This window comes from Manis javanica, chromosome 1 (assembly GCF_040802235.1).
Source record: "Manis javanica isolate MJ-LG chromosome 1, MJ_LKY, whole genome shotgun sequence".
In the NCBI taxonomy this organism is placed as follows: domain Eukaryota; kingdom Metazoa; phylum Chordata; class Mammalia; order Pholidota; family Manidae; genus Manis; species Manis javanica.
In genome coordinates this window covers 18,168,235-18,184,537 of record NC_133156.1, presented here as the reverse complement: position 1 = coordinate 18,184,537, position 16,303 = coordinate 18,168,235, and the positions used below count along the sequence as shown (strand labels likewise).

The 16,303-nt window shown below is 39.5% G+C and overlaps 1 long non-coding RNA gene across 2 annotated transcripts in view; it reads right to left on the bottom strand.

The window, feature by feature from the left end:
- The window catches only part of LOC118971325 (uncharacterized), an 86,209-nt gene that overhangs the window by 67,651 nt on the left and 2,255 nt on the right, over positions 1–16,303 (bottom strand). For both annotated transcript variants that reach the window (XR_012128009.1, XR_005059730.2), the window contains exon 2: positions 1,639–1,718. This is a non-coding gene — a long non-coding RNA (uncharacterized lncRNA). The remainder of the gene's footprint in view (positions 1–1,638; positions 1,719–16,303) is intronic.

Genomic DNA, 16,303 nt, shown 5'->3' with positions numbered 1-16,303 from the left:
TAACCAAAGCAGCTTAGAAGGGATAAAAACCTATAAGGAAGACAGACATCTGAGATAGAAAAGGAGAACCATGGATTTAGACGGTGTGGGTCTCGGAAGAGATCTTGCCCTCTGACCATCACCACTGTGGCCAGAACTCTTGGGGGCAGGTGAGGGGCAAAGAATCACAGACAGGTTTGGGGCTCTGAATGCAGAGACCAGTGGCCCACTTTTTGACCAGAGATTAGGCAAGAGGTGAGCCTTAAAGAGGTCCCCACCTCACCATAGCAAGGTAGCAGTGGATAGAGATGGTGGCATGAGGTGTATATACAGAGGAGTCTGAGAAAGCTCCACAGTTTCCTGGGGCCCCGGTGTGGAATATGGGCACAGTGTGGAATTTTACCTGTGCCCCTCTGGGAGGCATGGGGTCACTAAAAGAGAGGCCACACACTCATCACATTCCCTGGGTTGGGACATCACAGTGGCTGAAGTGTGTGCCAATGGGGTACAGCAACTGGAGACCAATGGGAACCCAGATTCACCAGCACATGCCACAGTGAAAAAGACCTGGAGCCCAGGGATCAGTCAGAATAACGCATCTCACCAGGCACTGGCCTGGGCGGTGAATAGCCTAGTTGCAAGTTCTCTTCTCCATGGCTCCATGGCCTGAAACTTCCTTCCAACTGAGACACAATCTCAGAAGGAGGAATTCTAAATTTATTGAGAAAACCTCCATTTGACAGAGTCTACCCTGAATTGGCTAAGATTAAATCTCCAAATAGAATGAGGGGCTCAGTGTCAATGTTCATATCAGATGGAGAAAAATTATTGCATTTTTGTACACCCAAATTTGCCACTTCTGCATAATCAATACCACACTTTACCACTAACGGCTTTGTAACAATATGAACTTGAACACCCTTTCAGCTGAGTTCATTTACACTTATGACCATTTACTACTTCAACAAATTTATTGAGCACCTATTATTTTCTAGGTATTTTACTAAACATGAAGGTTAGAATGGGGAACAAAACAGATGTAGCTGCTCTCTGCCTTCACTGACCCCCAACAAGGAAGGCTGACAAGGAAGTTATTATACTAAAGTACTATGGCCATTATGACAAGGGAGAGATCCTAACCTATCCTTGAAGGCAATGCAACAGTGACACAGAATCCCAACGAATTAGTACACATAAAAAAGGGGAGAGCACCCAACAGAATGAAAACAGCTTATCCAAAGTCTCAGGGGTCAGAGAGAAAGGTCATGTGGCCACACATTGCCAAGCATGCATCCAACATCTGAGCATCTATACTGTGTTTGTTACAAGCAGAGTTTCAAATTCAAGGGTTGTTGTGTTGCTATAATTTAAAAAGAAAGGTAGAACTAAGAGCTAGAATTGCAAAAATTAATTCTGTAAGAAATTCTCTATATTTAGTAGCCTACCACTTTTCTTTCTACTTAAGTAGGTAAATAGATAATTCATTTTTCCATGACTGGAAAAGGATAAATAACTATCTGCTCCAATAGTCATTTTCAAGTTTTTCTCTGATTTTTTTTTTAAAAAAGGAATTTTATTCAGTAGTCATATGTTAACCTCAGATGTGACCACAAAAATAAATTTTGGCCATTGAGAAACAAGTAAAAGTATAGGAGGTACCTGTAGGAAATCTTCTTAAACATTTCATTATTTCTGCTGCCATCCTCAAATGTGAGTGTGATGTCTGCATCTCCAGCTGCCTGAAACGTGAGGACAAAATTCATATTTTAGGGTTTGTAGAAAAAAGAGTGGGAAGGATCCTGGTTACTGATGTAAAGTTACCATACTAGCTCCCCAAACTGCTTTTACATGAGAGAAATAAACTTCTCTCATGTTTAATCACTTTTTGTTATTTTTTAGGGATGTCATATATATAGCCAAACTTAATCCTAATGTACTTTGGTCAAGAGCTGATTTAGGATAGCTGAGAAATATTCTAAATCTATAGCAAAGGTCCAAGACAAAAATCAAAGAACTGTATGGCTAAATAGAAATGTAGAAGTCATTTGGTCCAACTGCCTCCTTTTATTAACCTACTCATATCACTCTCTGGATTAAGACTTTTGAGAGTCTCCTTCTCTTTGATAAGGTAATATCCAAGTCTAAGCTTCCTGAATGGTCATGATCCAGTCTCTTCTATCCTTCCATCCTAATTTCTTAACATAGAAATTATGCTTAGAATTATCAACTGTTTTCAGTATCCTGATACAACATGCAAATCATATCCCCATGTGTTTATGTACTGTTCTGTCAAAAACATGCTTTCCCTGCTTAAACATTTTGTTCAAAAATTACCTTCTTCATGAGAGCAGCCTACACCCAAACCACGGGGCTGTCTGATCACTTCCTCCTTTATGCTATCTTTATGGTGTATGTATTTTTCTAATATTCTGTTTAAGCATGTAAATAAATACTTGCCATCTAATGTGATGCTATTTATTTCTGTGCTGCCAAATGCCCACTGCAGTAACATAGCGCAGGTGCTGAAAAACTTTGGTTGAATTGACTTGCATTGGAAATTAGAAAATTAAGGACTCTAAAAAAGTAATCAACCTAGGTTTTAACAAGCGTAGAGAGCCAAGGATTAATTACATCATGGATCAAAAGATAAAAGATGAAGCCAAAATATCACCTTTACATCAGACAGAGGTCAAACTGGGGGACTTGACTTACTGTTGGGACCCACTAACACCTAACTCCAGGACTGGACAGACTCACTCAGCTGGGCACAGCAGCACTGGAACAGGGCAGAACTTTGCAGAACAACAGAAGAGAATGCATTTTCATTTCCAAAAGAGGAAAATGGCAGCAGAGCTGAGCACCCCGCTATTCCTCTTACATGGATTCACAGGCTAAGAAACTCCTCACACACAGAGTGATGAGCAGAGCAGAGGAACGCACAGTTACAACTAGGTGAGCTCCATTCATAAGAACAAAGCGTCAGGAGTTGGGTGAACCCTTCCAACATCCCCCAGTCTTTCATTCTCTTAACACTGGGCTTAAGCATGAAGCCTTTGGTCAGCAAGAGTTGTGGCTGTCGGCCTCAGAACTCGGCTCCACCCTCATGAGACCACATGCTACATCAATCTGTGCCCTTTGGGTTTCCTCCTAGGTCCTTTGGAAGGCAGCTTAAGTGCTGTCTCCAAAAGAATCTGTAACAGGTCAGAACACACTCAACAAATCAACTTTGAGGCCACTCCACACCAAAAGATGAAGATGTATTCTATTTTCTATACAAAATTATGTCCCGGCATGCTGTTCAATGTAGCACAATAGAAATTCTGAAGGGATTGAATGAATCTTAAAGATACTTCAATAATAAAATGCCTACAAAGAGATGTTTCAAAACTGAATACAATTTCCCTTCTATTACTAAATTCTAAGAAATTACAGCCCAAAGATTAAATTCCTTTACATGTTGAAGTTAAAGACATAAAAATCCAAGGTAACTAGTCTAAAATCAAACTCTTTTGTGCTGTGTGTTGAAGTTCAAAGTGCAAAATTCAAAAACATCTTATTAGTAGAGTAAGAATTTTTTATTCTAACTGGCAGGAGGAAGAGAAACAGAGCAGGGAGGGAGTAGAAGCCAAACAGTGCTAAATACTCACCCCTGGAGATCTACTCCAGGAATATGAACCCATATTACATGGTGTTCTGGAGATTAGAGGGGTTGGAAAGCAAAGACAGGCAGAATACTTGGAGAGACTGAGATTCCAGCCACTTGTGGAGAACAGGTACCCACAACCAGCCACTCCAGGACAAAAGAAAGGTGAGCACTTTGAAAGACTTCCCAACAGCAAGAGCATTGCTAAAGGGGCAAGGATTACACAGAGCTTGCTGCTCAGGAGAAAGGACAGGTGGACAAAGTCGTCCTGGCATACTCGGCCCAGTAGGTTGAGAACTTTCAGGAACTTCACACACTCCATCCCCCTGGCTGGCAACTCGGCACCAAGGCTCCCCACTGCAATATGCAGCCTACCACTCCTTCAATCTGACCAGCACCGGTTTGCAAACCTGCTGTCCCTGCCATTGCACCAGGCAAGCCGAAGGGCAGCTCTGCCTACTGCAGTTACAAGGGCAGGCACTATCAGATGGAGAAAAATTATTGCATTTTTGTACACCCAAATACTTCTGCATAATCAGAGGCTCCTCCTTTCATGCTTGGCCCACTGGCCCTGGCAATGAGGCAGGCACTATATCCTTGAAGGCAATGCAACAGTGACACAGAATCCCAACGAATTAGTACACATAAAAAAAGGGGAGAGCACCCAACAGAATGAAAACAGCTTATCCAAAGTCTCAGGGGTCAGAGAGAAAGGTCATGTGGCCACACATTGCCAAGCATGCATCCAACATCTGAGCATCTATACTGTGTTTGTAGGTGGGAAGTAGGAAAGAGCTCTTTCCTCCAAGCAGACACTGACACTGCTTGCCTGTGACCCCTGTCATATCTCCAGGTGCTGGGCAGCTCCAGAGGGTGGAGCTCCTGGGCACTAGAGGGTGCCGCCTACACAGTTATTATTCCACAGTAATCATTGGTAATATGAAAAGGCAAAAGAATCTAGTGCAAACCAAAATCCCTCAAGCACCAGAAAGAGGGCTAAGTGAAACTAAAAGCACCAGTCTTCCTGATAAAGATTTCAAAATAAAAATCATAAACATGCTCACAAAGCTACAGAAAAATATTCACAATCTCAGGGAAGACTTCAAGAGATAGGAGCTTTGAAAAATACAGTATCTGAAATGAAACATACAAACAGAGGGATTTAAAAGCAGATTAGATGAGGTAGAGGAGACAGTAAGTGAAATAAATATTAGAGAACAGGAATACAAAGAAGCTGAGGCACAGAGAGAAAAAAGGATCTCTAGGAGTGAAAGAATATTAAAAGAACTGTGGGACCAATCCAAATGGAACAATATTTGCATTATAGGGGTACCAAAAGAAGAAGAAGAGAGAAAAGGGGATAGAAATTCTTTTTAAGGAAATAATCGCTGAAAAATTCCCCAATCTGGGTAAGGAAATAGTCTCTCAGGCCTTGGAAGTGCACAGATCTCCCAACACAAGGGACCCAAGGAAGACAACACCAAGACATATAATAATTAAAATGGCAAAGATCAAGGACAACGACAGAGCATTAAAAGCAGCAAGAGAGAGAGAAAAGATCACATACAAAGGAAAATCCATCAGGCTATCATAAGACTTCTCAGCAGAAACCTTACAGGCCAGAAGGGAGTGGCATGATGTATTTAATGCCATGAAACGGGGGGGGGGGGCCTCGAACCAAGAATACTCTACCTGGCAAGATTATCATTTAAATTTGAAGCAGGGATTAAACAATTCCCAGATAAGCAGAAGTTGAGGGAATTTACCCCCCACAAACTATCTCTACAGTGTATTTTGGAGGGACTGCTATAGACAGAGGTGCTCCTAAGACTAAATAGCTGTCACCAGAGAAAATATAACCACAGTAAAGGAAGTAGATCAATTAATTACTAAGCAAATGCAAAATTAAACCAAATACCTACTGTTAGGCTGGAGAAAGGAAAAACAAGGACATGCAAACAGAACAGAGAGATGCCATAGGGGGAGAACAGACCAGACCCCAAAGTCCGTGCCGTATATGGAAAGAGGACAGCTCTCCCTGAATTCCACCCTGATGTGCCAACTAAGACCCGGATGTCAGCCTCCTCCCTCTTGGAAGGAAAAAAGTTTCTAGTTGACTATTATGTCACCTTTAGCCAATCATACCTCTCAACACCCCTTAGGATAGCTTCCCTACTCCTCCCTCTCCTAATCCCTTATAAGCCCCCCTCCCAAACCGGGTGTGACTTCCCCAGCCTGTAGTACCCAGGCCGTGAGAACATCACCCGGGGGTATTTAAATAAATTACCTGGCCCTTTGATGCCTCTCTTTGCCTGCTTATTTCGGCTAGAATTTATCTTACACCTACAAAGTCAGTCAAGGGATACAGAAAGAGAACAAAATATGACACCTAATATATCAAGAATGGAGGGGAAGAAAAAAAAGAACCTTCAGATTGTGTTTGAAATAGCATAATAAGTGAGTTAACGTAGACTGTTAGACAGTAAAGAAGCTGCCCTTGAACCTTTGGTAACCATGAATCTAAAGCCTGCAATGGCAAAAAGTACGTATCTATCAACAATCACCCTATATGTAAATGGACTGAATGCACCATTCAAAAGACAAAGAGTTACAAAATGGATTAATAAAACAAGACCCGGCTATGTGCTGCCTACAAGAGACTCACTTCAAACCCAAAGACACACACAGACTAAAAGTCAAGGGATGGAAAAAGATATTTCATGCAACTAATAGGGAGGAAAAAGCAAGAGTTGCCATACTTGTATCAAACAAAATAGACTTCAAAACAAAGAAAGTAACAAGAAACAAAGTTAAGACATTACACAATGATAAAGGGGTCGGTCCCACAAGAGGATATAACCATTATAAATACCTAGGCACCCAACATAGGAGCACCTAATTGTGTGAAACAAACACTAACAGAATTAAAGGGAGAAATAGAATGCCGGATTTTCACAGCCCTTTCCCAGATCCACCTACTTTAGGAAGCCATTTCCTGCCCTTAGATCAATTAGTGCAGGCAAAATTACATTCCCAGAGCCAGCGCCACCAAGACTCCAAAAGTAAGCCAGTGATACCTGAGAGAAAAGGAAAACATTCTTGGACTCAAGTCACAGCAGGAATTCTGTTATTTAAGACCCAATTGTCTGGATAACCTGCTCACTTAAGCCAAACCAGGAAATTCTCCCAACAAGAAGTTATTTTGAAACCACACAATTAAAATGTTCACTTACATTTCTTTACATTTCGGTGAGAAAAAAAAATCTATGCTTCCTGTGGCCTCACAAGGAGTGTCATTTGAGGTATTTCTCACTCCTTGTAAACTTAAGACAACTGCAGTGCGGGGAACTCCACCGGTGCTCAGTCTAGGTGCGTTTTTTCCTCACCGGTGTAACCAGGACTTCTTCAACCCATTTTCCCATTTTCTTGGGCCCCTAATGCTGCCTGAAGACAGACTCTGTCTGGTGACACAATTGCATCATTTGTCAGAAACAGGAATTTTGGGTCCTGTCTCACTTCCTCCAGCTCTGGGATTGCTTGGGCTGTGAAACCTGCCCCTAGGAAAGAGTTCTCCTTCGTTCCCAATTTGTTTTAGCTGAACAATCACACCCTCAACAGATTCCTGCCCTGATTTTGATTATTCTGAAACTTGTGCCCCAAGGGAAGCCAGTTCAAATGTCCCAACATCTGAGTAACTTTTTTTCTGCTCTTTTTCTGAATTCAGGGACATAACTCTGATAGTGACTTTCCCTCTACTACTTTCTGACTCCTTTCAGGAGGTCTATTTGAGTTTCTTAATTTAATCCACTCCTTCAAGTGACCCCTTTCCTTCTCTAACCTACACAGGAGCTCATGCTGCTTGCTGGAACTGAGCGCCTCCCTCCCTTCTGTTGATCTTTACTTTCTGGCCCAGTCGGTTACTTTCATAACCACTCTGGATTAATAAAAATATTAGAGAAGAAACCAATGAGTTGTGGGCTCATTGTTCAAATTTTGTCTACCTTACTCTCCAGGAGAGGAACAGTCTCCCATGGAAGATATTCTTCACCAGCCCCATACCCAAAGCCTGGACTTGATCTCCAACTCTCACATCTTCCTTCTTTCTTTCTGGACCCTCATCTCCTAGATGTACTAACTGAGGCCATTCGGTTCCCTCAGGCAAAGGCAGTGCCCGGTTTTCCCATTCACAGTGGTTGTCCCCTAGAAACTCACGTATAAAAAGGCTTTGAATATTTCACACACATTTCCTCTCTCATTTCTGCCCAGATCTTTTGTAACCACTTGGAAGAGCCATCGCGATCTTTACGGAATGGTTCTCCAACTGCTCTGAGGTTGGACCTGTGGCTTCCGAAAGTCCTTGTGCAGTGACTTGGCCTTCCTTGAAGGAAATCCCTCAAACTTGCTCTGTTAGATTTGTTTGGGTCCCAGTCACCACTTCCTAACTAGTAACAAAAATATCTCTCCTAAGAGCAGTTAGAACTTTTTATTCCCCTTGTATACTGCTAACCTCATCTTCAAGATGTCTTTCCCTTTTACTCTTTCTTAAATGAAAAATCTCTTTGTCCAGTTTTATTGGCCTGCGTTTATTTTCTTAATCTCCTATTACTCCTGGGTTTGATAGTAAAACTGGCACCCTTTTCAAACCACTCTAGTTCCCCTTGTTTCCTAAGCAAATAGGATTGTTAGAGACCAACAGTTCCAGGCAGAGAGCATTTCTGTTTCCTTCTAAGCCTTCTGGCTTGTAATAATGTCATTCAGCTGATTTTCCATTTCAAGGGAATGGCATTTCTTTCTAACAAGGGATCACAACCTTTATTTGTTCAATGAGCCTAACACAAGTTTATGGTGAAGCCGCAGTTTGGGTCTCAGAAATCAAAGTCAGGGCTAGAACTTCAATCAACAGAGCCAGAGCCTTTTTGAGATTTTACGATGGGACAGTGAGTCATAAAAGGCAGTGAAAATGCCACATGAAATCCAAGTTAGTCAGTCCTGCCACAGTGCCTTCCTTGGTCCTGAAAGAGGAATAGACCTGAATACCCAATCTAGGTCGCCTCCTTAGGCTTGGTGCTAACTGCATAAAGCTAGGGCATGTCCAGTCCTCTCTTATCAATGCAGAACTCAGCTGTCCAGTTTAAGAGTGAGAAATATTCTTCTAACCACCCATGTCTAAAATGCTTCTAAAACTCTTCTCTACAGTGAAACTGTCTCAACTGAGGAAAAGCTATGCTTGTGCATTGAGCTAAAGCCTCCATGACAGCTAAAAGGTTGTGTCTTATTTTCTCATATAAATTTCCTAAACCACAAGTTGCAGTCACTCCCAAGCTCAAAATACTCCATGACAGCTCGAGCTTCTTTCCCAGGTTACAGAACTTCAAAGTCAAGTACAAAGGTCTAAAAGCATGCTTGGCCTAAAATAAGCTTCTGTAAACCAATAAGGTCAAAACATGTCTTCCCTAAAGTCCAAGACTCATGCAGGTGGATCTCGGATGCACAAGTAACTTCTCCCAAGATTTTCTCCCCTAAAATTTTCTTTTCTTTTTATTTCTCAAAGTTCTTGATGAAAAAAACAATTGATGGGATCTTTGAGAGCCCCTCCCTAATAAGTAGCACCCTTATTCCACACCTAGAACAAGTTGAGAGGTAGGACAAAACAGAAAAGTGGGAGGCCCAGATACCACCTGCTACTGACAGAGGCGGGCAGGCGTCAGGGTGGGGGTGGTTTGGTGGGATGGAGACCTGGGTAGGCCTCCCCAGAGGTAAGAAACATGACTAGTTAAGATTTACAATTTGGAACACACAGGCTCATTCCCAACAGGTAGGAAGTTGGGGCTAAGGCATGCAGGTTCACTTATTATCCTCAAAGTTGACAAACAAAACACTTCATCTCTCTAAGAGCTAGGTGAATAAAGGATGAAGAAGGGCCCAGGGTTTCACGAGTAGAGTCCACTCCACAGAAAGGAAATATGGGGAACTGGGAAGAAATATTCCCAGCTAACAAAACTTGCAAACACAGTTAAAATCTCTGCTTACCTGTTTTCATATTGGGAGTAACTTTTCTCAAGATATTTGTGCAGTTCTGATAGTGTAGTATTCTCATATTTAGTTTTCAGTACCATAGTGCACTGCAGCTTAGTAAATCCCATTTGTGAAATATCAATGTTGCATCATATCAATGTTAATTCATTTTCATAAAATTTGGTATCAGAGAATCAATTCCAGAATTCAGTTGTCAACTCCACAAATTAAGAATGTATTCATAATTAGTTCTACTATTTAGCTTTCTAGAAATAGATTTCCCAAAAGATTGTAGGCCCAATTATTCCCTGCCAAATAATTTCCCAAATATTCAACTTATTGGGAATAAGTGCATTGAAGCAAATGTAAGTTTAATGGTTTAAGAATGGCCTTACACAAAAATATTCACTGCTTAGATTTGTTGTATTATCAACTAAAGGATCCAATCGTTGCCAAGCAGGAGGTAGGGAAATAGATTTTCCCCTAGATGATAAAAAAAGCTGACATCCTTCAACAGTTTAAAAATAATTTTTACCTGATCGCTGTGTTAAAGACAATAGACACCTGTATATGTACTCAGCTTATCAACAAAGTATTATACTATTCACAGTTCAACCCTTAAGAGTGGATCTAGTTTACAGTGTTAATTTCTCATTCAATGAAGGGTTTTGGCTTGTTTTTACTTAAGTCAGGCTAAATGAGGCAATGCGGAGACCTAAGATTTATATCCTTGAAAGTGGATTTATTTTGCAGAGAAAAAATTTTTAATTATTTTGCAGAACTGTCTTAATCACACTTGCTAATTTTGATCAGTGTATCTTAAAATTATCAAGACTGCTTTCCAAATATGTAAATAAATTTCTTGTGTTGTGTCTCTCACGGGCAACATGTTTTCAGAGTCTCTGGTTTCATTAAAATTCTCATGATTACAATTAAATATGACTTACTGTAAGGATATATTTTAAATACCTGTGTTTTAATCATCTTCAACAGAAATCATAAATATGATACAAATTTGTCCTGTAAATCAACTATAAGTTCAAAACAATATTTCTGTCTAGATATGCTTTTGCTAATGTTTGTTTTTAATTTATATCATGGTCACTCATTTATGAAATTGGCATTTGTAAATAATTTTTACAATCCTGACCATTTTTCACTTAGTGTATAATTAATTTTATACGAACATAATTTATTTTATCCAATTTAAAATAAAAACCTTACCAAAATTTTGATGTTTTGTCAGTACATCAATTTAAAAAAAAATTCCTTTTTCCCTATCTAGTCACAGTTCCTACAATAGTTTGTTTCATAATGATGTATTAAGTTATGTTCCTTCAAAACAGAGCAGTTTTATTATACAGAGACATTCTTCACATCTGCAAAGAAATATGCCACTCAATTTTTCTTGAATTATATAGCCCTCTCTCACCTATCATTTTGCCATCACTTTTAATAAGAGAAGTGGTTATAAGAAAGTGTTCATTTTGCTCCACCTCCACAAATTTAATACGAACACAAAAAACTGCACAGGCTGATAGCTTAAAATTCAACTTCAGGGATATAATGGGAGTAGTAAACTGCCAAAATGGAGAACGCATGCTCAAAAGAAGAGGGCCACCTCAGCTCTACCAGATGAATGCCAGGAAGAAATGCCAATTTTCTGATTTTCTAAGAAAATTGAGAAATTCATTTTTATGGGATATCTCTATTTTTAAATTTTGGCAACTATAAAAATAAAAATAAAACCATATAAGCCAACACCGCCATGTAAACCAAGGAAAATACTCTTTGAGCCACGCGCTTGTAGCTGAATGGTACAGGAATACTATTTAACACTCAACATCAGAACTAGAATGATTCTGTTAAAATATTACTCTGACCCCATCATCTAAAACCCTCCGATGGCTTCCTTTCTCACCAAAAAAAAACCCCACAACTGTATTATGGCCTTTGAGATCCTGCATCAGTGGTGTGCTGGATTACTTATACCAGCTCAGAGGAACTATTAAATTTCCAGGAATTTTTGAGAGCTGTTTGATTTCATGTTGGTGGCTTGAAATTGGTGATGGTGGGAGTATTTACATAAGAGAAATTGGCAAATGCTGCAAATCACGGACTTTTATTATCATCCTGTCTCCCCTCATTGAGGGACTGAGCCATTAAACATTTACCAGCACACCAGGGCCCTACGTGATTTATCCCACTCCATAACAGTCCAATATATGTCTGACATCATCCCTTCCCATTTTCCCATTTCCCCAACCTACACCACTGGCATTTTTCTTCCTGCCTCGGGTTTTTAATGTACTGCTTATTTTTCCTGGTATACTCTTATTCCAGATTAGTTCCCTTAATAACGAGGCTTTCCTGATCATCCCATGTAAAACAACAAACCAATTCTCCACATCCACAGCATATCCCGAAGCACACCATTTTATCTATCAGCATTCATATCTTTCTGGTATGATCTAAGCATCACAAGGGAAGGTGATGTTATTTTGTCCTGCTATCTCCCCAGCATCTTAAAAACATAATTAAACTACGGCAAATAGTAGGGGCTCAATAAATGTCTTTCTGAAATAATGGAAAGAAATTGCACTTAGTGGTCTGAATCTAAATACCTATATTTCTCCATAGCTCTTTCTTGCACCAAAATGAGTTGCTAGAACATATATGCTGAGGATGGAGACCCAGATTTTTAACACATGAACTATGTTTTGCATTATATCCATGCTTTTTAAAAACCTGTTGTCCCATCTGAGCGTAACCATGAGTCCACATTGTTACTGCTCACTTGATGGCAGGTGTAACTATATCCCCAACTGGTGGAGGCAGGGGGGGATGAAAACAACTCAAGTAGGAGGGAAAATGACCAGAACTTCATAACTGATTATGTCAAAATAGAGGGAGAGGTCAACTTACTCCAAAGCTTTATACCTGAGTTTCATACTCCAAAGTTTTTACCTAGGACAAAAGTGGTGAGCTACCACAGGAAGAAACTGAGACAAGCAACTGGTGTAACAGAAAAGCTGGTGAATTTGTTTTTGGATGAACTAAAATTAAAGTGGCTGGACGTTGTATTAGAAAACACACATAATGTGTCAAGATAGGAATCATCAGCATATGTGTCATCTTTAAACTCCTCACCTAGTAGTCTCAGGATGCAGAAGTGGAGAAGAGGAGGAGACGTAAGGATGAAACACAGTTACTAATGGGTCATTGAATAAAGACAATTAGACAGAACCACAAGAAATCCCTGTAGTTCCATCAGAAAAACTGACAAAAATGTTTAAGCCAATAAAAACACAGGGGTCTGTGAGACAACAGCAAAATGTCAAATATATGTGTAACTGGAGGCCTGGCAGGAGAATGAGGTGGAAAACACTATTTCATAAAATAATGGCGGAAAATATCCAAAATTTGGTGCAAGATGTACATTTACAGATGCAGCTCAATGAACCCAAGCAGGATGGTAACTAGGAAAAGGACATCAGGCATAAGATACTTAAACGACCAAAAACCAATGTCAGGAAAAACCTTAACTGAGGACACTATGCCAAGGGAAACAAGCCAGTCACAGAAGGACAGACACACTCATACGAGGTCCCTAGAGCAGTCAGATTCATGGAGACCAAGTAGAACAGTGGTGGCCAGGGGCTGGGAAGAAGAGAAAACAGAGTTGCTTAATGGGTACAGAATCCCTGTGTTCAAGATGAAAAAGGTTTTGGAGTTGGATACCAGCCCAACAGTGTGAATGTACTTTAATGCTACTGACCTGAAAAGTAAAAAATGGCTAAGATGGAAATTTTTAAGTATTTTACCACAATTAAAAATAGTAACAAAATGTTTTTAAAAGAGAAAAATCTTGGAAGTGGGCAAAGGAAACTGAAATTACATATACGAGAACAAGGACGTGTACCGCCATGGACGTCTCATCAAAAATAATGGTCAAAGGGTACAAACTTCCAGTCATGAGTATGTCTGGGGATCTAATATACAGCATGGTGACCCTAGTTAGCAATATCTTATAATATACTTGAAAGTTGCTGAGAATAGATCTTAAATGTTCTCACTACAGTTTTGTGAGGTGGTGGATGTGTTAACCTTATTGCAAGAATAATTTTGCCATGTGTATGTGTGTCCAGTTGTCATGTTGAGCCCCTTACAGTCACACAAATGTTGTCTATCAATTATATCTCAATAAAGCTGGGGGGTGGGAAATCAGAGATGTGAGGATGAAAGCAGAGTCAAGAGTGAAATCTGAAGACATTATATGGCTGGCATTGAAGATGAAGGGGCCATGAATTAAGCAGTTCAAACAGCCTCTAATTGCTAGAAAGGCAAGCAAATGAGTCTCCCCCAGAACTTCTAGAACGAACACAGCCCTGCCTTGTTTTTGACCCAGTGAAATCCACTTTGGACTTCTGACTTCCAGAACTATATGATAAATCTGTGTTTTGTTACAAGCTGCCAAAATAATAACGAGAAAACAGCAGAGCAACAACTTTAAAGTGCTAAGAAATGTCCATCTAGAATGCCACATCTAATGAAGATATCCTTCAAAAAATTTAGACAAAGTACACATTAAGAGAATCTGCATTAGAACTACATTATTAGAAATGCTGCAGAAAGTTCTTCAGGCTCAGTGGAAAGCAAGATTGAACCCTGGATATTCGGAATGGAATCAAGAGCTTCAGAAAAGGTTGAGTAAACATTAAAATCTGTTTTTCTTTTTAATTTCTCATAAAGTATTTGCGACTGTTCAACTGTTTAAAGCAAAAATAATATACTATGGGGCTTTTAAGCTATAACATGGTAATTGTAACATAAATCACAGATCACTTTGGAGAGAATTGATATCTTGAGTCTTCAAATCCAACGTATATCATTCCATTTATGTAGGTGTTAATTCCTCTTAATGACTTACTTCCAGTACTTAGGTCTTAAACATTGTTTATTAAATGCATTACTTAGTATTTTAGGATTTTTGATGTATTATAAACTATTTTACCTTTTTTCACCCGTAGTTTACTGCTACTATATATGTTGTTTTCTGTATATTAACTTCTATCTTCTGATCTTACTAAATTCACTTATTTGTTAAAGGAATTGTGGTTTTCTAAGTAAACAATCATTTCATCTAATAAACTTTCCTCCATCCTTTTGTTTCCGTAAACCTGTTAAGTTCTTTCCTTCCCTTATTAAACTGGCTAACAATATATATGCTAACAGGCTTGGGAGAAAACGTACTGATGTCTATATCTTACTTTGAAAGGTAGCAAACATAACTGAACTGAAGAATGGAGAATGGAAAGACATGTGATAAAACAGCTGATTAAATGTTCACTGTAAAACATTGGTAAAAATGCTCATTGTCAATTTTGTCCCACTTTTCTGTATTTTGGAAACTCTAATAATGTGATATTAGGAAAACCAAGCAAGGATCATTTTGAAAGATTGAAAATACAAGGTAAAGGACAAAAGACATTGTATTTTAGGGAGAGGGTAAAATTGATGAAATCCAACACACGTATGGAAAGATCAGACTTAAAATGGCAATGAGCAGCTTCTTTTATATCTGGAGAATAAGATGAATACAGTGAATATTAACATCAAGTACTATAGGATGCACACATATTTGGTTTGGTAGCTGCCTGCTAAGGAAGTAAGATTATCTGTTCTAAAGTTTTGAAAGAGGCATTGTGGAGACTTCATCAAAGAACGGGCTCATTGGGCAGTATTGGTGGCTGTGAATTTATTAGAGTGGAGCATATGTTCAACTGCCTGGATCGTTTTTGCATGGGCAGAACAGGACAATAATGCCTAGCTCAAACATTGTTAGGAGAGTTTAATGAAAGAATGCATGTAAAGAGCCTAGCCCAGTGCCCCACATAGAGGTAGGTAATGTTATTCTGGAAAGGCTGTGTCAAGTTCTTTACAGGCCTACCACTGCCAATTATTTCGCAAAGCTGCTCTTCAGGAAGTTGCTGAAGTTTCTTACGCTGCTGTTTTAATGAGAAACTAACTTGCAGGCAATCGCTAATCAAAAGATCTGCAACAGACACAGAAGGTACTAACCCACACAGGTACCATGTACTGTTTATAACCAGCATTAGGCTGCAGTTTAGACAGGAGCTAAGGTTCATGGTGGCCACTATTTTTGTAAAGCTACTGGAAGTCATTTTTTTTATGTCTTGAAAAAAAATCTGATCAAACTGATAAAAGAACACCGCATGATAATGTTCCCGATTTCCACAGGAATTGTAAACAGGAAAGAAACGAGGGGTGAATCGCTAGTGAAATTTAGTTCATCAATTTGAAAAACATGAAGCAATTATATTTTTCTTGAGTACTAGGTACAGGGAAAATCACTGCCAAGAGTTGATTTTTTACTTTTTAAGTAATGTTTTGTGATTTGGAGTGCTGTAACTAGGAAATATCATTCAAATTCCCGTTACTTAGTTCTGATATACTCGGAGTATAGAACAGCACTTAAGAAAAACCCCAGCAAGAGTTTCTGTTGGGATGTATATTGCGTAACTTCTAATCTTAGGAACAACATTAACATCATAAAAACAAAATGAGAGGCGAGCAGTTATCAGCACCAAGGCAGTTAAAGACGCTGTCAGTTTTGTCCTAGCCCCGTCCCCCTTCCCTGCACAC